Raw genomic sequence first — 23,584 nt, 5'->3', positions numbered from 1 at the left:
TGAAGGAAATATTCCATATTTGTGCTACCTAATGTGGTAGCCACTAGCTGTATGTGGCTATTAAGCACTTGAAATGTAGCCAGGACAACCGAGAAATGGAATTTTTTATTTAATTTTAATTTTAATAGCTGCATGTGACTCATGGCCACCATATTTGAAAGTGCAGATATCCAAAATCTGGGCATGTGGCCTAATTAGGGCTAATGAAATGAACAGAAGCTGTGGGGAAGGACCTTTCTTTCAAATTAAAAAGTCAAAGTTTTGTGAGCTGAGGCTTTTTGCTTCTTCTGGCCATGAATGCCAACAACAAGCCTGGAGGTATAATAGCCATCTTACAAGCATGAAATAGCAAATATGAGAATTAAAGCTGTATTTCAGAGATGGTTCCGTAGAAAGATTACTGGGAGCCTGGGTCCCTGATTGGCTGAACACTTGAACCAACAAGAGCAATTGCTAGCTTCTGCACTAACTAAATGAGAAAAATAAACTCTTGATTGTTAAGCCATTGTTTTTATTTTTTGTTACTTTAGCCATATATGTTTCTGACTAATATATCCATCATTCAGCTTTTTTTTTTAAGATGCAAAACTCTTATCTTAGACACGCTAGGGATGCTATTTTAGAATTCAATGATTTAAAATTAAGTAGATAATTACATGTAACAAAAGAAGTAGTATCTTGTTCCAACTCAGCACCTAGTATTTAAGCCAACAGAGGTGAGAAAAAAGCATATTTAGAGTGTCTTTAATCATGAGGATAATATTGACTTGGGAACAGAGGAGGACGTAGAAAAAGTTGAAATGGAAAATCAATGTTTCAGTATGTTGGAAGCATGCAATTTTTATTATCAAATATTTAGAAGAATTTTTTTTCTTTAATTCTATAATCCCTTTATTCTCAAAGTAACATTTAAATTCAAAGAACTATAGTAGGAGTGTAGGAGGGACTTTAGAGAGATTTAGTTGTTCTGCATTTTAGGATGAGGAAGTGAGGTTCTGAGAAATTAAGCTCTTCTGTGACAGAGCAGGTAATTGGACCAGGATGTCAGGCATTCCCAAGTCAGTGCTCCTTCTAGCATATTCTAAGGCATATGTCTAGTCTCTGATAGGTTGTTCCTTGACAAAAATGAGAACCAGATATATCTAAGGGACATTGCTTGTTAGCAGAGCAAGGACTAGAATTCAGATTTTCTGGCTTGTAAAAGAATTTTTTAATGGAATAATGAAGTCAGAATTTCAGTTTTAATTAAATTGAATTTAAACAAAATTACCCATTAAAGATGTTACTTCATTTATAGTTAATAGAAGTATTTCAAACTATTTAGAACTATTTCAAACCTCTTTCACTTTGAACCTGTAATTTATCCTATCTCTCTTCTCATTCTTGGCAAGTAACCTCTTTTATAGGCTGAATTGTGTCTTCCCCAAAATTTCATATTTGAAGTTCTAAGCCCTGGTGCCTCTGAATGTGACTTTATTTGGAGATTGAGTCTTTAAAGTGGTCATTAAGTAAAATTAGGTCATATTGGTGAGCCCTAATTCAATATGATTGATATCTTTATAAGGAGAGATTAGGACACAGACATACAGCTGAAGGACCATGAGAAGATGAAGAGAAGATGTCCATCTACAAGATAAGGAGAGTTTCCTCAGAAGAAACCAACCCTGCTGACACCTTGATCTTGGACTTCTGGCCTTTAGAACTGTGATGAAATAAATTTCTGTTGTTTTAAGACACCCAGTCCTCTGTGTACTTTATTAAGGCAGCCCTAGTTAACTAACAAGGCTCTCTTACTGTTTCACAGAGAAAAAGAGAAGTTATGAGATAAAAACATACCCAGTATGACATTCTTGTGCCCAGATTCACCTCTTTTCCTCTTAGAGTAAAAGAAATTGGCCCTACCCTTTTCTGAGCTATTTCCCACCACTGTCTTCCTCATTTTTTATGCTTTAGCCATACTTTAGCTTCATGAATTTGCCACACTCCCTTCCTGACTTCCCAAAACTTTGTCTTTTCTTCACATTTGTCCTTAAACTATTTTTTTCTTCATTACCTCTTCTCTTTTTTATTTCAACTAGATTCTTCCTGTTAACACTAAAATATGCTCAGTTTGCTACCACTTTTTAAAACATCTTCCTTCATTTCCACAGTCCCACTCCAGCCACTACCCATTTTTCTCTTTTTACAGCCAAATTTCCTCACTTGTCTAAACTCATGTCTGTTTTCCCATTCTTTAAATTGCTCCAGTCTGGCATTCCCTTCACCCCCTGCATTGTTCCTTTGAAATAGTTTAGTTCCATGTCACCAATCTAATGGACATGTTCAGTCTTTTAAGTCATGCCATGTTCCATACCTCAAATCTATCCACGCTTCTCCATTTCTATTGCCACCACTACCCTACACCAAGCTACCATTACCGACTCCTAGACTACAACAGTGGCTAGAGAGCATCTTCACTTCCCCTGCTCCATTCTTCACTACAATTAGAATGTGACAAAACATCACTAATAATGCCTTTTTACCCTCCCCCTCTTTAAAACTCGTTCAGTTGTTTCCCATTTGTTGCCTTAAATATGACCTTTGAGGTTCTATATGCTGTCAGAACCAGGAAGGAAGATTCAGATTTTCTTAACTGTAAACTGTCGTCCTCTACTCTTCCCCTTTGTTTCTGAATTTAGCTACGCTTAAATTCAATGGCCTTGTTATGCTTCCTTCTACAAACTTGGTACTTGTTGTTCCCTCTCTATAAAACAAAGCCTTCCTTAACTCATCTTTCAGAGGTCACACCCCTCTTTTTTTTTTCCTACTGTATTTTAAAGACAATGTCTTATTTTAAAATACTTTAAGACTCACAAGAAGTTGCAAAAGCAATACAGAGAATTCCCATGTACTGGTAAACTTCTCCCTATTATCTTATGTAACCTTAGTACATTGTTAAACCAGGAAATTGACATTGCAGCAGTATTATTAACTCAGGTACAGACTGTATTCAGATTTCACAATTTTTACATGCCCTTTTTTTTCTTTTCTGTTTATGAAGTGTTACATATGTAGATTCATTTTACCATCACCACAATCAGGATATAGAATGTATATCACAAAGGAACTTCTTCTTGCTGCTCCTTATTAGGTTACATGTTACATCCTCATCTAACTCTAATGCCTGCTGTCCACTGATTTGTTTCTCTGTTGCTATAATTTTCTCACTGTAAAAATGTTATATCAGTGGAGTCATACAATTTGTAACCTTTTGAGACTGACTTCTTTAACTCAACATGTTGCCCTTTAGCTCTATGAGTGTTGTTGTATGTGTCAATAATTTGTTCCTTTGTATTGCTAAATAATATTCCATTGTATAGAGTTATCACAGTCTGGTAATGCATTCACCATGGAAAGACATTTGAGTTGTTTACACAATGAAGTGGGCTTTATTCCAGATATGCAAGACTCTTGCTTTAATATTTGAAAATTGGTCAATGTAATTTATCATATTAAGAAGAAAATAAGAAAAAGTACATGATCATGTCAACTGATCTGAAAAAAGCATTTGAAAAAATTCAATACCCATTTATGATGAAAAAAACAACTCAGCAATAGAAGGAAACTACCTCAATTTGATAAAAAGCATCTACAAAACTTACACCTAGCATGCTACTCAATGAAAGACTAAATACATTAAGATGGGAAGAAGACAGGGATATGCACTTACCACATCTGTTTGTTATAGTACTTGATGACTTCGCTGGTGCAGTAAGATAAAGGAATAAAAAGCATACAGATTGGAAAGGAAGAAGTAAAACTCTCTGTTTACAGATAACCTGATGGTCAACATGTAAAATCCCAGGAAGTCTCCAAGAACATCTTGGAACTAATAAGTGAGTTTAGCAAGATCACAGAATAATACAAGGTCAACAAAAATTTTTATGCTAGCAATGAAGACATTTTCACTTACAAGTTGCTAAAAAATACAGTATTAAGTATAAATTTAAGAAAATCTGTGGGATATGTTTGCTGAAAACTACAAATGCTAATGAAAGAAGAGCTCAATACATGGAGAGACATACCATATTCATGGATTGGGAGGCAACATAGTAAAGACACCAGTTGTACTCCAAATGATCTGTGGGTTTAATACAATTTCTATCCTGAAGGATTCTTTGCAGATAGACTTTCTAAAATTTATATGAAAAGGTAGAGGAACAAGAATAGCGTACACAATTTTGAGAATGAAGATAAAGTTGAAGGAATTAGACTGCAAGATACCAAGACTTACTATGTAGCTACTACAGCAGTCAGGAAAGTATGGTATTGTTACTGATTGTGTGGTTTTGCCAGAGTGATAGACACATAGAACATGGAACAGAATATAGAGTCCAGAATAGACTCACACCAGTTTGGCAAACTAATTTATTCAGTGGAGGAATTGTGCTGGGACGATTGAATATTCAACAAATGGTGTTGGAACAGTTGGGAATCTATAGCAAAAAAACCCCTAAACCTAGACCTCACACCTTAAAAAAATATTCAGAATGGGTCATGGATCTTAATGCATTGTGTAAAACTAAAATTTTTAGGAAAAAAACATGAAGAAGCCCCTTTGACCTAGGGTTAGACCAAAATTCTTCAGGTAACAAGGTGTAATCTTTATTTAAAAATATGAATAAATTGAACTCTGTAAAAAAATTTTTTTGTTCTGAGAAAGACCCTGTTAAAGAAGTGGAAAGACAAGCCATGGACAGAAAATACTTGCAAACATATTCAATAAAGGACTTGTGTCCAGAATATATAAAGAACTTTTAAGATTTAATAGAAGACAATCCAATTAGAAAATAGGCAGAAGACTTGAACAGACATTTCAACAAAGAGGCTGTAGTAGTGGCACATGAAAAGATGTTCAACATAATTAGCTATTATCAGGAAAGTGCAAGTTGCAGCTATAATGAGATACCACTGAAAACCTATTAGAATGGCTAAAATAAAACAACTCTGTGCTGATGATTATGCAAAACAATTTGGAAATGTCAAATGTTTAGCTTCTCTGGTTTTTCATATACTTTTATATTATCACATACCTTTCATTTGAAGCACTTATCATTTTAATCATTTTCAGGTGATTCCCACCCCACCCCCACCCCACCCCCCTGCTGTAGATTCTTTAATTACGTGAGGTCAGAGACCATATCTGTTTTTGCCCACTATTGTCATTCCAGTTTTTAGCATGGAAGCTACACACACACACACACACACACACACACACACACACACACACACACACACGTTCATATACTCATCTCTCTCCATTTATATATTTGTATTTATTTTTGCACCCAATTGTAATAATCATAATGAGGTGTAGAAGGTATGAACGTTGCATTACAGTAGACATAGTAGAAAGCAAGAATAAATCAAGTCTTCTATACTTATTGTTTCTTAGCATAAAAATATAATTAATAATTAGAAAGATCTTGATGCCTAAAGTTAAATTAGAAACATTGCAACAGACCATTTAATCCACAAATGACCGAATTCCAATAAGGTCAATTGCATCTCTACTATTTAACATAAAAACACAAACATTATAAGAATGCACAGCTAATTTTCAAGTCTAAGTCCTGGAAAAATTCCTCTATCTCAACAAACTGCTGCCAGCAAAACAAACTTAGAGACATTAATTTGACAAATAAGTCACTAATAAGGAAATATGTACTTGCAGATGTCCAAGTAATCATGAACATCTCCAAACAGTGAATGGACAGTAACTTCGAGGAAACCTGAGTTTATGCCTAACAAACTTGAGAGATACACTACTAAAGAATCCCTAATTGCAAATTCAGTTCCTTTTTAGGCAACTTAAATATTACATGAAAACATGGATACGAATTATGTGAAAATGTGATTGTATCAGATGAATGACCCAAAAAGTTGAAGTTTATCAAAAAGCATGTTCTTTAAAAACTCTAGGTAACAATGTGTACCAAAATATCACATCAATTTAAAATCAATTTGAAGCTCTCCAGAGTGGTAACTGTAGAGTGGTTTCAAGACTTGGCCTCAAATGACAGCTGATTTTGGATCCAGTTTCACTATACTGGTCTACGTGTCATACTCGGTATGACAGAGAGAACTGGACACAACACAGCTCCACTGGTTGATAATTCCCCAATGTCCCCATAGTCTGACTTTAAAAAATACGGGAATAAATATGACTACAGTTCTTGTGAGGGGAATCAAAGTTGTGTGGTTCCAGATAAAAACAATTGAAGAAAACTGTCTTGCTAAAAAGAGCTTCAAGTAACATGATATATATGCTGATTTTAAAAAAACTAATGACTTTTGGGAAATAGACATGGTGCAAAAGTTTGCATCACAAATTGTTGCATCACAAATGGCACCCAAGAGTCAGAACTCTGATGTTTGCACAAATGCAATCTTAATATTAGAATGAGAGGGAGTTCTAAAAAACAAGTTTTAAAGATGTAAAAATAGTTAAATACAATATTTTTTTTCCATGGGGTGGGAGTTACTGCTAAATATTTCATTTTTCTGCATGTGATTTCTCTAAAGTTTTTCCCACAAGACACTATTTACTAGTCTAAAGAGAATCATAATACAGTATTTTCTGTTAATTATATCCCAATTTAGCTTAACAGCTTTAAACTTAATTTTCTATTAACAAATCTCAAATATATTTAGACTAGTTTTTGAATTAACAGTCATTGATTAGAAGTAACAAAAAATGATTTTCAATTGTATTCTTTTCCTTCTACAATCTTATAGAAGTACGCCACCTAGAGTAAATTTTGTAATTTTTAAAGTATAAAAACTGCTGGGCTGGTTTTATTCTAAACTACAAAAAGTAGGCACATTTTAATCAAAATCAAGCTAAATATTATAATGTGGAATTTTTCATATATTTTCTGTTTTGATGTGACTTTCTTAATATTACTGTATATAAAATAGACTGTTTTTCAGTAGTTCCAGACTAAGCAATTTACACAATGTGCCCTCTCGAGATGGTTAACAAATCAAGTTCAGGAGTTATCATTTTTGAAACCTGATTCAGTGACATTAGGTAATCTTAACATGCTATTACCAACTAAAATAACTATGGAAATATTTGAGAGAGAATATAAATAATGAGTTTTGGATATATACATAAGTACACACACAGTACACTAGGCAATGTTAAAAATCATTGACTTTATTTTCTTTTTTCCCCCAACTTTACTGAAATATAAATGACATACAACATTGTGTAAGTTTAAGATGTACAAAGTAATGATCAGATACACATATGTATTGCAAATTATTTACCACAATAAGGTTAAGTAACACATCCTTAACCTCATATAATTACTATTTTGTTGTTGTTACAGTGAGAACACTTAAGGTTTACTCTCACAACAACCTTCAAGTATGCAATACGGTATTGTTAACTATAATTCACACTATACATTAGATCCCCAGAAATTATTCATTTTAGAATTAAAAGTTTGTGCCTTTTGTCCAGCATCTCACCGTTTCTTCTGATCTCCAGCCTCTGGTAGCCATCAATCTATTCTCTGTTTCTATGAGTTTGACGTTTTTAGATTCCACATATAGTGAGATCATATGGTATTTGTCTTTCTCTGACTTATTTCACTTAGCTTAATGCCCTCAAAAGCCATCCATCTTGTCACAAATGGCAGGATATCCTTCTTTTTTATGGCTGAATTATATTCCATTACATATATATATATATATATTCCATTGCATATATATATATATATATATATATATATACATTTTCTTTATTCATCCATTGATGGACACTTGGATTGTTTCCATGTCCTGGCTATTATGAATAATGCTGCACTGAACATGGGAGTGCAGATATCTTTTCAAGGTAGTAATTTCATTTCCTCTAGATATATATTCAGAAGTGGGATTGCTGGGTCATATGGTAGTTCTGTTTTTAATTTTTTAAAGGAATCTCCACACTGTTTTCCATTGACTGTTTCAATTTACATTTCCTACCAACAGTGTACCAGGATTCCTATTTCTCCACATCCTCTCCAGCATGTGTTATCTCTGGTCTTTCTAATGATAGACATTCTAACAGGTGTGAGGTGGTATCTTATTGTGGTTCTGATTTGCATTTCCCTGTTGACTATTGATATTGAGCACTCTTAAACTTGGTGGCCACTGTATGTATGTCTTCTTTGGAAAAAGAGTTTTTGCCCATTTTTAAATTGGGTTTTCTTTCTGTTTTTGCTATTGAGGTGTGTGAGTTCCTTATATTTCTTAGGTTGCCTTTTCATTTTGTTGATTGTTTCTTTTGCTGTGCAGAAGTTTTTTAGTTTGATATAGTCTTACTTGTTGATTTTTGCTTTAGTTGCTTGTGTTTTTGGTGTCATATCCAAAAAATTATTGCCAAGACTGATGCCAAGGAGCTTTCTCAGTGTTTTCTTCTAGGTATTTTCTGTGTTTAAGGCCTTAGTCCATTTCAAGGTAATTTTTGTGACAAGTGTAAGATAGGCATCCAGTTTCATTCTTTGCATGTGGATATCCAGTTTCCCCAGCATCATTTACTGAAGAAACTATTCTTTCCCCATTGAGTATTCTTGGTTCCTTGTTAAATATTTGTTGAGCTTTTGTGCGTGGATTTATTTCTGAGAGCTCTCTATTCTGATTTATTGGTCTATGTGTCTGTTTTTATGCCAGTGCCATACTGTTTTCATTACTACAGCTTTGTGATATAGTTTGGAATCAGGACGTGTTATGCTTCCAACTTTGTTCTTTCTCAAGATTGATTTGATTAATCAGGGTCTTTTGTGGTTCGATAGGAATTTTAGGATTGTTTTTTGTTTCTGTAAAAGTTTTCATTGGAATTTTCATAGGGATTACACTGAATCTATAGATGGCTTTGGGTAGTATAGACATTTTAACAATATTAAGTCTTCTGATCCATAAACATGGAATATCTCCCATTTATTTGTATCTTTAATTTTTTTCATCAATGTCTTATAATTTTCAGTGTACAAATCTTTCACTTTCTTGGTTAAATTTATTCCTAAGTATTTTATTATTTTTGATGCCATTGTAAATGGGATTGTTATCTTTATTTCTTATTAAGATAGTTCATTGATAGTGTATAGAAACAACTGATTTTTATATGCAGATTTTACTGAATTTATTTGTTCTCATCTGACTTGGTATCAGGATAATGCTGGCCTTCTAAAATAAGTTTGGGAGTGTTTTCTCCTCTTCCGTTTTTGGGAAGAGTTTGAGAAAAGTTGGCATTAATTATTCTTTAAATGTTTGGTAGAATTCACCAGTAAAGTCATTAGTTCCTGAGCTTTTCTTCATTAGGAGATTTTTGATTACTGATTTAATCTCCTGACTAGTATTTGGTCTGTTCAGATTTTCTGTTTCTTCCCAATTTAATTTTGGTAGGTTGTATGTTTCTAGGAATTTGTCCATTTGTTTTAGGTTGTCCAATTGTTGGTGTATGATTGTTCATAGTAGTTTCTTAGGACCCTTTGTATTTCTTTGGTATCAGTAGTAATGTCTCCTCTTTCATTTATAATTTTATTTATTTAAGTCCACTCTTCTTTTTTCTTGGAAAACCTAGCTAAAAGTTTCTGAATTTTATCTTTTTACAAAGCCAACTCTTAGTTTCACTGATTTATTTTTCTATTGTTTCCTTATTCTCTATTTCATTGTTTTCTGCACAGATCTTTATTATCTGCTTACTTCTGCTAACTTTGGGCTTAATTATTTTTCTTTTTCTAGTTCCTTGAGGTGTAAAGTTAGGATATTTATTTAAAATCTTTCTTTTTGTAATGTAAGCATTTATTGTTATGAACTTTTCTTTTGCATAGCATTTACTGCATCACATACATTTTGGAATGTGGTGTTTCCAATATCATATGTTTTGATACATTTTCTAACTTATCTTTGATTTCATCTTTGACTCATTAGTTTTTCAGGAGTGTATTGTTTAATTTCCACGTGTTTGTAAAATTTCCAGCTTTCCTCATGTTATTGATTTCTAGTTTCGTATCATTGTGACCAAAAAAGATACTCAGTGTGGTTTCATTGTTTTAAATTTGCTGAAACTTTTGTGACCTAACATATGATCTATTCTAGAAAATGTTCCACATGCACTTGAGAATGTATATTTTGCTGCTGTTGAATGGAATGTTCCATATATGTTTTTAGGTCCTTTTGGTTTAGAGTACAGTTTAAGTTCCACATTTCCTTATAGATATTCTGTCTCCATGATATATCCATTGTTGAAAGTGAGGTATTGAAGTCTCCTCCTATTATTGTATTGCTGGCTATTATTTCTTTCACATATGTTAGCATCTGCTTAATATATTTAGGTGCTCTGTGTTGGGTTCATATATATTTATAATTGTTATAGCCTCTTGATGAATTGACCCCTTTATCATTATATAATAACCTTAGTTTCCTGTTACAGTTTTTGACTTAAAGTCTATTTTGTCTGATATAAATATAGCTACCCTGCTCTCGCTTGGGTTTCATTTACATGATATATATTTTTTCATTCCTTCTCTTTGAGACTATGTGTGTCCTTGAAGTTGAAATGTGTCTCATTTAGGTATCATATAGTTGGGTCTGGGTTTTTAAAAATTCATTTAGTCACTCTATACCTTTTGATTGGAGATTTAATCCATTTACATTTAAAGAAATTATTGATAGTAGGGACTTACTACTGTCATCTTTTTAATTGTTTTCTGGCTCTTTTGTAGTTTTTTTGTTCATTTCTTCCTTTCTGTCTTCCTTTGTAAGTTGATTATTTTCCATAGCAGTATACTTTGATTCCTTTCTTTTTATGTTGTGTGTATCTAGTATAGTTTTTTGTTTTGCATTTATCCTGAGGCTTACATAGAGCATCTTAATGGATATAGCAGTCTGTTTTAAGCTGATAACAACTTAACTTTGATTGTATACAAAACTCTACCCTTTTACTCCTCTCCCCACATTTTATGTTTTTGATGTCACAATTTATATCTTTATATTGTGTATCTATTAACAAATTATAGTAACTATAACTATATTTACTACTTTTTCCTTTAACCTTTATCGTAGAGTTAAGTAGTTAGCACACAACCATACCATAGTATTAGAGTACTTTGAATCTGACTATATACTAAACGTTACCAGTATGTTGTATATTTTAATATGTTTTCATGTTACTAATTAGCATCCTTTCATTTCAGGTTGAAGAACTCCTTTCAGCATTTCTTATAAGGCACGTCTAGCGGTGATTAACTCCCTCAGCTGTTGTTTGTTAGGAAAGTGTTTATCTCACCTTCATTTCTGATGGACAACTTTGCCAGGTAAAGTATTTGTGGTTGGCAGTTTTTTTCTTTCAGCACTTTGAATGTATCATCTCACTCTCTCCCACCCTGCAAGGTTTGAGAAGTCCACTGATAACCTTATGGGGGTCCCCTTTTATGAGAGAAAAATATTTTTTCCTTCTGGCTGCTTTTACAATTCCCTCTTTGATTTTAGACAGTTTTATTATAGTGTGTCTTGGAGAAGATTGTTTTGGATTGAAATTTTGGGGTGACCTGTTAACTTAATGAATTTGGATGTCCAAATCTGTCCCCAGCTTTAAGAAATTCTCAGACATTATTTCTTTAAATAAGCTTTCTACCCCTTTCTCCCTCTGGGACTTCAATTATGCCTAGGTTGTTTCTCTTAATCTTTTACCATTAGTCCTGTAGGTTTTCTTCATGCCTTTTCATTCTCTTTTTTTTTTTTTTTTTTTTTTTTTTTTGCTTCTCACTGGATAATTTCAAATGATCTGTGTTTGGACTCACTATTTCTTTCTTCTGCTTTGTTTGTGCCATCTGCTCTTAAAGTTCTTATTGACTTTTTCAGTGCAGTCATTGTGTTCTCCAGTTCCAAAATTTTTCTTTGGCTCTTTTTCATGTTTTCTGTTTGTTGAACTTCTTATTTTTTTCTTATATTATTTTCCTGACTTCAATAATTATTTGTGTTCTCTTACAACTCTCTGAGAATCTTTATAACAATTATTTTGAATTCTTTATTGGGCAATTCCTGGATCTCCATTTCTTTGGCATCATTTACTGAAAATTTACTGTGTTCCTGTGGTGGTATCATATTTACCTGATTCTTTATGATGCCAGTAGTCTTGCATAGGTGTCTGCACTTTTGAAGAAGCAGTCACCTCTGCCAGACTTTATGGACTGACTTCAGTAAGAAAAGACCTTCACCTGTGTGGGGCCTGCTGGAACATGATGTGACCCTGGGTCTAGTGGTTCAGGGCACCAAGTGTGCGTGCATGTGGTGGCTCTGGGTCCTGTGGAGGGGTGTACCATCTCAATTGCTTGGCCAACTGGAGTACATAATATCAGAAATTATGTGGTCCTTGGTGAGCACTGTGGGGGATCTTCAGTGGCTGCGAGGGTTATTGGTTCTTCAGCTGTGCTTCCAGGTCCAGTGGCTAGGGACCAAGCCAGTGGTGGTGGCTGGAGTCAGGGGTATGTGGATCTGGGGGCCAGCTGCAGGTTCCTGTGTAACGATAGGGGCTGGTTGCAGGTACACACATAGTGATAGCGGCCAGGGCAAGCAGCGCATGCCAAGGTCAACTGGGCATACTGGCAGTTGGGGGGCCCTGGTTGTCAGCATACACTCCTGTGACTGCAAGGTCTTGCCATGGGTGCATTCAATGCAGCAAAGGTTGGTGACAGGAATCAAACTGGAGGTGTACAAGTGCACAGCTGGAGGAGCTAGCCCCAAGCATGCACATGGCATTGGGGTCAGCCATGGGGGTCTAAGGCTGTGTTTTGCACTCATGCAGCCACAGAGCCGGGATGCCAGTGCAGATCCCAGGTTCTGATAGGGAGGGAAGTGGGGAGTGAGGAGAGATACTCAGGCATTTGGCATCTGTAAACATGAAAACCTGTGGGGCACAAGCCAGATAAATCTGTAGGGGTTCTGTTGTGGTTGTGCTGGTTTCTTCAGTAGCAAAATCTGCTCGGGTCTTCTGTAGAGGAGTTTGCTGGGGATCATGGTCACTTCCACTGTGTGGCTGATACTGGTAGCCCTTGCCCTTCTTCCTTATTCCTAGCTGTATCTATGTCTCAGCTTCGCCAGTCTCTTGGTGGGCTGAAACTGAAGTGGATTCTTCTTATAGTGAACTGAAAGGCTGGGGAAGCTGATGACTCACCCTGCTCTCTCTTTCCCAGTGAGGGGAACTCTTTCTAGCTGGGGAGTTCCTTCCTGGCCTAGGGAGATGAGGGAGGCAAAATGAAGCTGTTCTTCCTATCCTTTTTGTGTGTTTATTCTCAGGGTTTTTGTTCTACTGTGTTGCTAAAGTTTCTTAAGTGGACTCCTGAGTTCTCCCAGAGCTGGCTTTGTTCATGGATAGCGGTCTAACTGTTGATCCTTGTGGGGAGATGGAGTCTGAGGTCTCCTACTTTGCCATCGTGGTGATGTCACTCCTCAGAATTGACATTTCATAGTGAATGTGATGGGGGAAGATATCATGAAATTGAGTACAAAATATTTTAGATTTGAAACCAAGGCTATTTGGAGAGTTCTATCTTATCTCTGAGACTCTATCTTATCTCTGCTTTAAAAGATCATTTTCTCTTCTAGTTTTTGTGTCTGTTGATAGGTAATGCTTGGAATTTTTGCTTTGGGAGTTCAAAATTTGAAACAGTTGTGGGCAAACGATGCTTCTTGTAACATCCCACAAGGGATCAGATTTTCTAATGAAATATCGCTTTGATTTATTTGTGTCCTTGTATAGGTGATTTCTACACTTATCCAGAGGAAAAATTCCTGCAGAGTAGAGGTCTTGTCTTCAGTTTCATTTCCTTACATTATCTAACACATACTTTTGCCACAGGGAATGCTTATAAATATTTGTTGATATCATATTTTATCTCCAAGCTAACTGAAGTCAGTGAGGAGAGTCATTCAATTGCTAAACTTTAACAGTCAAATTAGGTTATCAGACTATGAATTTAATTAGCAAAGTTTGAAAACTCTCCATGGTTTTTTTTTTTTACATTTAGTATGGCAAATTTTATTTAAGGCATAGCAAAGCCTCCCTGATAGCAGTTATGTATTACAGAAGTTCAGAATGAAAGATTTATAAAATTTCTCAACCCACTAAAAATATAAACCAGACAGAAAAATTACCCATTGAGTAATAGTAAATGTCAGTGTTTAAAAAAAAAACTAACTTATTTTTTAGTTACAAGGGACACATGCATTTTATTTATAATATAGCTTCAAGACTTTAAATATGCTGCCCAGAATATCTTCCAGTTGCTATAGGGAGTTCTGTTATTCGTCAATGTAGGGTTTCCTACTTGGCAGCATTATGTATTTATGATGGCATCTGTGTTTGCTGGTTGTTGCATTTGCAGTGGAACTTGTATTTCAGCCAGTTGAAGAGGGAGGGAAAAAGAAAGTAAATTAAACCTGACTTCTTGGCAATGAAGTAGTAGCTTCTTATTACTTGGACCCATATATTCCAAGAACACCAAATGTAACTGCAGTTGTGTGCCATAGTTACTCTACCTATAATTGACTATATTTGCATTGTAATAAACTTGTATAATAATATTAAAACCAAAAAGTTAAAAACTAAAATATTATGTCTTGTCAGTTGACATGCACTTTTCAAGCAGAATTTTAATATGGGAAATTAGCTATTAGAATGATGCTTATTTTTTCCTGGTCAAAGAAAAATTGTCATTATCATCAATATCATTTTGTAAGCTTTCATTTACTTAAACTAAGTGAAAATCTAAATGAACTAATTAAAAAAGATTTTCCTCAACTTTTATGAGAGAAACAGAACAGAAAATAAAAGTGAACTTATTAATATGTAGAATTTCTTTTTAAAAACAACTAGTATATTTTAGAGTTAGTGTACATTTATCTCAAGCCAATATCCCAAACCCATATACATCTACCACATTAACCTGTAATATTTGATGTTCGTAAAGGTTATCTTCAGATATCCCAAGAACTACCTTTTTAATATTAAGAACCTAGAAACATCTTCTTAGCATTGATTCTTAATATACACAACCGAGAATTAACTCCTTAATGTTGACATATGAAATTATATTCGTTATAATTTCTAGGTTTGTGAATTGTGTTCATTTTAATTTATGTAATTCATTTTATTTTTTAAACACTGGCAGTCTCTGAGTCATAGTTTAGTTAAATATCTACTAAGTTAACTTTTAACTTTGTGTTTACCCCAACTGTGTTGCACAATTATATTCCCTGTTCTCTGGAAGCTTATGAAATGGATACACTGGTGGTACCATTATGCATAAAACAGAAGTGAATATGGCGACAAAAATATAATATTTAGATCTTGCCCTCAAGATGCTTACAGTTTAGTTTGAAAGACAGTGAATAAGAATGAAAATTCTATTAGTGTACACAGGAAATAACTGTCCAGTAGAATAATATGTGAGTAATTCTTATTGCCTAGTGACTTAATATGTTAGTGCCGTACAGCTTCAGATGAAGATGTCACTGCAGTTCAGAAGGTTCTGTAAAAACTTGAGGGAAGGGGAGAGACTTGGCCTTGATACTGAAAGATGGGTAGTTTTAGATCAAGTGTTGGCATTCTAGGTTGGGGTAACAATTTATGCATCAGTATTAGAGAGGAGAAAACCACCTTCTAGAGGCACAGTGGCTAGGCCTTTTTTGCTAGGATGAGAGTTTAGAGAAGTAAGTATAGAGAAAGAATGGGGGGAAGTATTAATTATTAGAACAAATATTTCTCTAGCACTTTACAATTTATAAGGGATTTCTATGTAATTCTCATTTAATCTTAAATACCTGTGATGTAGTATCTTTATTACTTATATTTTTAAAATAAATCTAGAACTAAGGCAACTGGGAATTATTGTTACAAAATAAAAATGAACAAAATATAAATGTAAGCTTTGATAGTCTAAAGAGAAAATATAACAAAAATTACGTTAGAGTGGAAAAAATTGTTAATCTGTTTAATCTTTCATTGTAAGGAGATGGTTTAAAGGTAAAACATATAGTTTCAAAAGTGACATCAAAGATTTTTATAATTTTTTTTCTTACCTTTAGAGAGATCTTTTACTTAGTAACCATATCTTCTGTGAAGATTAAATTTTTATGAATTTCAGTATTGCCTTCTATTTATTTAAAAAAATTTAAATTTAAAAATAATCGTGATTCCACCATTTTTTCCTGAAGTTATTTATATTTGCCCTTCTGAAGGACTCCTTTGCAAGCTGTACATGTGCGTAAGAATGTTCAATAAAAGTTGGCAATGATTATTTTGGGATGATGGAATAGTAGTAGATTTTTTAGTTTCTTCCTGGCACTTTTCAGTGTACTTTCTGAACCAAATATGCATCATTTTTTTTTTCTAAAACATTAAAGGCTTTATTCTTAAAATTTAAAAATTCCATACAAGTGCTGTTCTGAGGAATATACTTTGGGAATCACTGATGTAGATAATTATTTCCTAACCTTTTTGGATGAATGATCTCTTTCACAATAATATATGATTTTGCCAACTCAGGAATTTAAAAAATTATTTTCTGATTTTCCTATGGCATGTAACAAAGTAATTTAGCAAAAAGTTTTCATAATTATTTTATTTTATTCTCATGATGACATAAGAGAAAATGTTGCTACCTATTAGTATGTCTTCACAAATATAGCATTGATGATAGTGGTTTTTTTTTTTTTTTGCGGTATGTGGGTCTCTCACTGTTGTGGCCTCTCCCGCTGTGGAGCACAGGCTCCGGACGCGCAGTCCCAGCGGCCATGGCCCACGGGCCCAGCCGCTCCACGGCATGTGGGATCTTCCCAGACCGGGGCACGAACCTGTGACCCCTGCATCGGCAGGCGGACTCTCAACCACTGCGCCACCAGGGAAGTCATGATGATAGTGGTTTTCATTACCAGTTAAAATAAGGCCAGATTGGATATAATCATCACAGTCATTTATTTTATTAGCAGTGCTTTTTGAGGTACAAGAAATACTGGTGCACTTTTAAAGAATTTTGATCAGACAGATTGAACTAATGGGTCTGAAGATCATTTTGAGGCAAATTTGCACATTTATCATGTTTTTACTCATTAATGTGTATTTTATTTTCTTGTGTTATCTTTCTTCAACCAATGACTGATTATGGGTATAAACTAGGTAATAAGGGACCAAAAACAGATGATTTAAAACTAAGCAATGATTAATACCTTCATGATGACTGGTAATGCTTTGCTGAGTTATAAACTGACAGTGTCTATGTATGGAGGCCCTTCCTCTGATTTCCAATAATCACTGTACATTCTTACAGCACTTGCACTCCTAGGCTTTCCAGATTTCATTTTAGATGGATATTTTTAAAAAATTATTAACGTATTAAGTAGATACTGAAACAGGTAACATTGTTAATTTAACATCATGATTCCTTATAAGACCTTTGTGAACCCATGATGATTACTATTTGGGAAATGGCCATACAGAAACTGATATAGGCATAGGCTTCCATGTAATTCTTAAGGAAAAGAGAGAATTTAGAAAGGAGAGTAGAAAGTTAGGTATTAAAGTTTAAGGCTTACTAAAATTTGGGGAGTGGAAGAAGAAAAAATAGTAGAGGATAGAGAACTAAGGAAATACAATTACAGAGGAATAACCATTGAATGAATGACATTACATACTTTATCTCATTTCATACTCAGTTTAAATGAGAAAGTTACAACTAAGAAAGATGAATAATTTTCCCCCAGTCACCCAATAAATGGTAGAGCAATGATGATTCAAAGCAAGATCTGTAATAAAGTTCATGCTTTATCCTCCTCAGCATTCCATCTCTCTCATTCAGATATGTCAGAAGAGAATCAGAAGAAGGATGATACAATAAAAATTAAAGGAAGAATTTTAACAAGAAAGTATTCTGCATTAGATGTGGCAGGGGTGTCAGGCAAAAAGAGATCTCAGAAAAGATCACTGGAACTGGCAGAGGCCTTGAAGGGCCAGGTCTAACATCCAGAAAAGGCAAAGCCATATTCTATGGAGTTAAGGGGACTTTCTCTGTTAACACAAGACTTGTGCTTTATGCTACTAGTGTGGTATCTTGCTCATTTTTCCTGGTATCCCTAAGGCTTAGCATAGCATTTTGCCTACAGTAGGCACCAGGCTAAGATCTTGCAAATGTATGACTGATGTAGGTTATAGGTCTAAAAGGTCTTGAAACAGTCTGGTGGATGTTGAAGATCCAAAGGGTGATGGCACTCTGAAGGGCGATCCACAGAAGGACTGATGATTTGAAGATGGTGGTAAATGAACATAATATGATGTTAAATGGTGAAAAACAAAGATGGGTGGTATACAAATCATTGGGACCTGCTTCTGGGGACCAAGAAGGTTGTGCCTCTCCCTTACTCTGTCTCTTCCTAGCCACTGTGAATCAGTAATACCACCAAAACCCACAAATTTGGATGAAGTTGGGGGGGGCGTGTCACAGAAATTTTGGTCTATTTTATTTTTTTTATTTTTTTATTTTTGGTCTATTTTAAATTGATGACAACTTAAAATTTTAAAGAACTTGTTATATAAAAATGTACTAACGATGATAAACGTTTTTACAATAGGTGAAGAAAAAACATTTAGTATAATAACATACACATTTATGAATTTAAAAAATCAATGAAAATTGGGCAAAGTACATGAACTCGTCATTTAAAGAAGGAGGTACTTAGCAAAATACAGTTCAATAAATATTTATTGAATAAAAAGTAGGCTATGGTAGAATTAGATTTATACCATAAGAAGGAGAAAAAACAAGTAGCTTGATTACCAAGAGCTTTGTATGTCATACTTTGGAGCATGGAATTTATCCTGTAGATGGTTTGAGTCTACTAAAGTGTGTCCACATTGAAGTAACTATTTTATTAGCACTGTAGTTAATGTACTCGAAACAGACTTGAGCTAGTGGAGAAAGGAGGTAGGCAGAGTAGCTCAAGTGAGAAAAAAAATGAAACTATGGTAAGGATAAAAGGAATGAGAGAAAATGGACAGATTTATGAAATATTAAAACTTGTTTTCTAAATAAACTTTTTTTCTTCCAGTTTTATTGAGCTATAATTGGCATATAGCACTGTGTAAGTTTAAAGTGTACTGCATAATGATTTGACTTTAACAAGCATCATGAAATGGTTACCACAATAAGTTTAGTGAATATCCATCATCTTATATAGATACAAAATTAAAGAAATAGAAAAAATGTTTTTTCCTTGTGATGAGAGCTCTTAGGATTTACTCTCTTAGCAACTTTCATATATAAGATACAGCTGTGTTCATTATATTTATCATGTTGCAAATTATATCCCTAGTACTTATTTATCTTACCACTAGACGTTTGTACCTTTTGACCACCTTCATCCAATTCCCCCTTCCTACCGCTTCTGGTAACCACAAATTTGATCTCTTTTTTCTGAGTTTGTTTGTTTGTTTTAAACATAGTAAGACCTGATGAAATGAATATGGTAGAAGGTAAGGGATAACAGGGAGTCTAGGAAAAATTCTATTTTTCTCAATAACTTGTGTGACTAGCTTGATGATAAAATGCTTGATAGGAAGTAAACAGGGTATAACGTGTTTATTATAAATTTTTGAAATTGAAAAGCTTCTTTTAAATATAATTTTAAATATTTTTTATTAAGGACTTTAAAAAAGTTTTTTAGAGCACTTTTAGGTTTACAACAAAATTGAGAGGAAGGTATAGAGATTTCCCATATGCCCGTTGCCCCTACATATGCATAGCCATCCCTCATCTCTCACCAGAATGGTACACTCATTACCAAGAATGAACCTACATTGACATCATAATCACCCAAAGTCCATAGTTTACCTTAGGGTTCAGTCTTGGTGTTGTAGATTCTATGGGTTTAGGCAAAAATATTATGACATATATCCATCATTGTAATATCATATAGAATATTTTCTCTGCCCTGAAAATCCTCTGTGCTCTGCCTATTTATCACCCCCTTCCTCTGACCCCTGGCAACCACTGATTTTTTGTCTCCATTGTTTTTCCTTTTCCAGAATGTTTTATTTTTTTAATTTGGAGGTATATGGAGTTATGAATTTTTATGTTAGTCAATTAGTTGTATGTGTAATGCCATCCATTCTCCAAACTAGAATCACAAATAAGATAAAACTTGGATAAAAATTTTAAAATTGCTTGTAAGACTGCATGTTTATTAATACTATAGTCATATCAGAAATAGATATGGAAAGATATTTCCCTGAAGTGTGATTGAAAATACAGTTGTTAAGATTCTGGCCATTAGATTTAGTTCTGGTTGATGTTTAAAATAAAAAAATACTTTTATTAATTTCACATAAAAAGGTTAGAAGGGGTCAGGTGTCATTTAATATTTCCCTTTTGTATCAGGTAATGCAATTTTTGAGTTAGAGGTTCTTTATTGTAACATAGTATCTTTCCTCTGTGTAGAAGTTCATGTTAACCATAGAAGATAAAGAAGCTCATTGCAGATTAATATAGAATTTTCTATGTAAAAAATTTTAAAATTCAGTTTTTATGATACATGGAAATGCTTTCAGTCTGTAAAACATTTTGAAAAATTCATTAAACATGAAAATATATACTGAATTATGATCAGTGTCTTCTGCTTAGGCATTGCCACTTACCCAGATCTGATAGAAAGGTAATTCATAGAAATTCTATTTGTGCACATTCAAATTTGACTTGATTTAGAATATTATAAAATAGAGGAGACTGAATAAAAGAAGAAAAAGAACACCAATTTGTGGCACAAATATAAATGATGACATTATATTACAAGATTAACAAACAGCTTCATTTAATTTTAGATTTTGGTACAACACTTAAAACATTGCTATGGCTCAAAGTAAGTTATTGAATCTGGGTAGCAAGGAAATAAAGAAAATTATTAGCATTGTAACAAAGCCCTGAAACAAAATGTCATTTGGAAAATAGCAAGCTGGCGATATGCCAGGGAGGGAAAAAAATTAGAAACACAAATGTTCCATCAGAGTCTTGGTTTTGAAAATGAATAAAAGAAGTAAATATATTGCCATTTAAGTGTTATACTTATTAGACCTTCATTTCTAAAGAACAAATGACAAAAATAGGATCTGGATTTTTATAGAGTGGGAATAGGAGCTACTGCTCCCTTTCCATTTTAAGTTTGGAAAGTCTCTCAATAATCTAGGATTGTTTCATTTTGCGTTTAAAGTTCGGGTAGGCCAGCCTAAACTAACAAATTACATCAAAGGTAAATCTGGAACAGACTAATGTCATTTAGGACCTACGTTATCATATTATATTTCAAATGTAGTAATCTTCCACTTTTACATACACCAAAAACTGCATATTATTGTTTCGAAATAGCAGAGCAGAAAGTTTTGTAGGTTAAGGCTACAAAGTGAACAAAGTAAAAAACTCATTCAGGGACAACCTTACTTCCCAATATGGTAAAAATAAAATTTTGTTTTGTAACAAATTGTATTGCTTATAGAAAACATTCTGCACCACAAAGCTCTATCTTTTTAATAGCTTAAATTCCCAATGAACAAAGATATTAGTAGGAAAGGAACTCAACAGTACTAAAATCCTTTGAACCTGAGGTAAGAGGTAGAATCTGATTGTACCTATGGTGAAGATGGCCTCCTTAGCTTATCAGGTGTTTTAGGTGTCACTGATTATTTTTCTCTTGCTAAATCTCTAAACACATCTCTGATTTGCTATGGTGTTAGCTGAATTTTTAGGATTATTTAGTTTCACTTTAATCAGTTGAGGACTTAACTACAAATACAGCTTCTTCTTTGATGAGTCAGTAACTGGTTCTTGCATCTTCAAATCTAAGAGTTCTGTTCTCCTGTCATTTGCTTGCCTGACAGTTTTATGCACAGTATGATTTAGTTAAAAGGATATTTAGCATTGTGGTTGATTTGTATTGCATGAAATAAGATAGTCAGCTGGTGGAAGCCAATCAGGCCACACATACTGTATTTAAGACTTAAATACTGAACCTTTATGGTACATATAGCTGTTTTGGAAGTTGCCAAACAAGTCACACAGCCTACGTGCAACAGACTGGGTGTGGTATAAAATGGCCTGAGCTTTCCAAATTTCCTGGCTTTTTTTCCTCTTTTTGGATTACACTAAAACAATTTCCTTCAGGATTGAAGCATCTGGCTAGCTCTTATAGTTTCTTTTTTTCTTATGATTAAGGGAGAAAGATTGATTCAGGGGAAAAAAAGCTATGGCTCAACCCAAAGTCTGTGCTAAGGATAGACCTCAGTGGCACATTTTTGTGACATAAAATTTTACGTTAGGCATGCAAATTATTGATTTGATTTTGATTTTCTCAATTTGCCAATGATTCTATTTCAATATGGGGCCTCTACCTAGTGACGTTTAAAGTAATTCTTTACTGTAATACCCTATAGCTGGGAAAATCATCCAGCTTTACTCTGCACAAAAAATAAAGCTTCTCCATGCCCATGATGCTAGATCTATTATCACACTCATGATGAATTACTGTTGCTTTTGGTAGCACGAAAAACCACAATCTATTTTTCCTCTCAAGTGGCAGGTCTCTCCTCACTTTTCCTTTTTCTGATTTTAATTCTCTCCCAGCTGCTTATCTCTTCTAATTGTTAACCTTTCCTTAATTATAGGAATCAGCAATGTGCTTTTTGTCAGAACTTTGTTCCTTTAGTGAAATAACAGTCATCAGAAACAGTCACCTTTGGCCATTCACATGTGTGTTTACTTATAAAATCAGTTATTATTAAATCAATACATTTGATTTCAAATAGATGAGACTTGTTACGATAACTAAGCAGAACCCTAGTTATTGAAATTGCTTCTTATGTACAATACAGCTTTACCTCTCAAAAAATCAGCCTTCTAACAACATCTAAAAAAACACTGACAGAGGAGATAAATAAAAGCATTGTATACTTCAGTGATTCCCTGACAGTCCTTTTGTTCTACGCTAGATATAGCAACCCTTGGTTTATTAGAGGCCATTTACTGGTTTTGTTTGTTCGTTTGTTGGTTTTCAGAAGCTTGAGACAGTGTACCTGTACCAATGTACTGCCAGATAAGCAGTGTAGGCCTGGTTTAGCAACATGTACTGACTAAATCAGTTTAGCCTTTCACTGTAGCAAAGGAGCATAGTCATACACAGTATAGAACTGCAGACTCAACATCACAGATCTATAAACAGTGGAACAGGGTTAAAACAGGATGTATTCTACAACGTGGAAAGCAAGAAAGTTGAGTTTACCATTAAAGGAAGATGGAGACCTGGATGTATATTTCTGGAGATTAGTTACTCTAAACCACCCTTTGAACAGATTTTTAAAAGTTGGATAAAATAAAATCTTATGTATATTTTTTATATATATTACATGTATTATGTATATACTTTTTTTTTTGCATTGATGACCTGGCAAAGCAGCCAAATCCAAAAACAGAGTAAACCAGGAACCATAAAAGATAAGTGCCAAACCTAGTTTTGT

General features: G+C 34.0%; 1 protein-coding gene across 2 annotated transcripts in view; it reads left to right on the top strand.

Moving 5' to 3' along the window:
- EMC2 (ER membrane protein complex subunit 2) overlaps positions 1–1,722 on the top strand; it is a 52,336-nt gene extending 50,614 nt beyond the window's left edge. The window contains exon 11 of one of the 2 annotated variants that reach the window (XM_082675269.1): positions 1,565–1,722. The gene's annotated coding sequence lies outside the window, so the exon portion shown is untranslated. The remainder of the gene's footprint in view (positions 1–1,564) is intronic. The other variant, XM_082675268.1, reaches the window with a different exon arrangement.
- The last annotated feature ends 21,862 nt before the right edge of the window (positions 1,723–23,584 follow it).

Source organism: Grampus griseus (assembly GCF_964374135.1).
Source record: "Grampus griseus genome assembly, chromosome: 17".
Taxonomy (NCBI): domain Eukaryota; kingdom Metazoa; phylum Chordata; class Mammalia; order Artiodactyla; family Delphinidae; genus Grampus; species Grampus griseus.
Note: the sequence above shows the minus strand (reverse complement) of the source record. Positions and strands in the feature narration are given on the sequence as shown.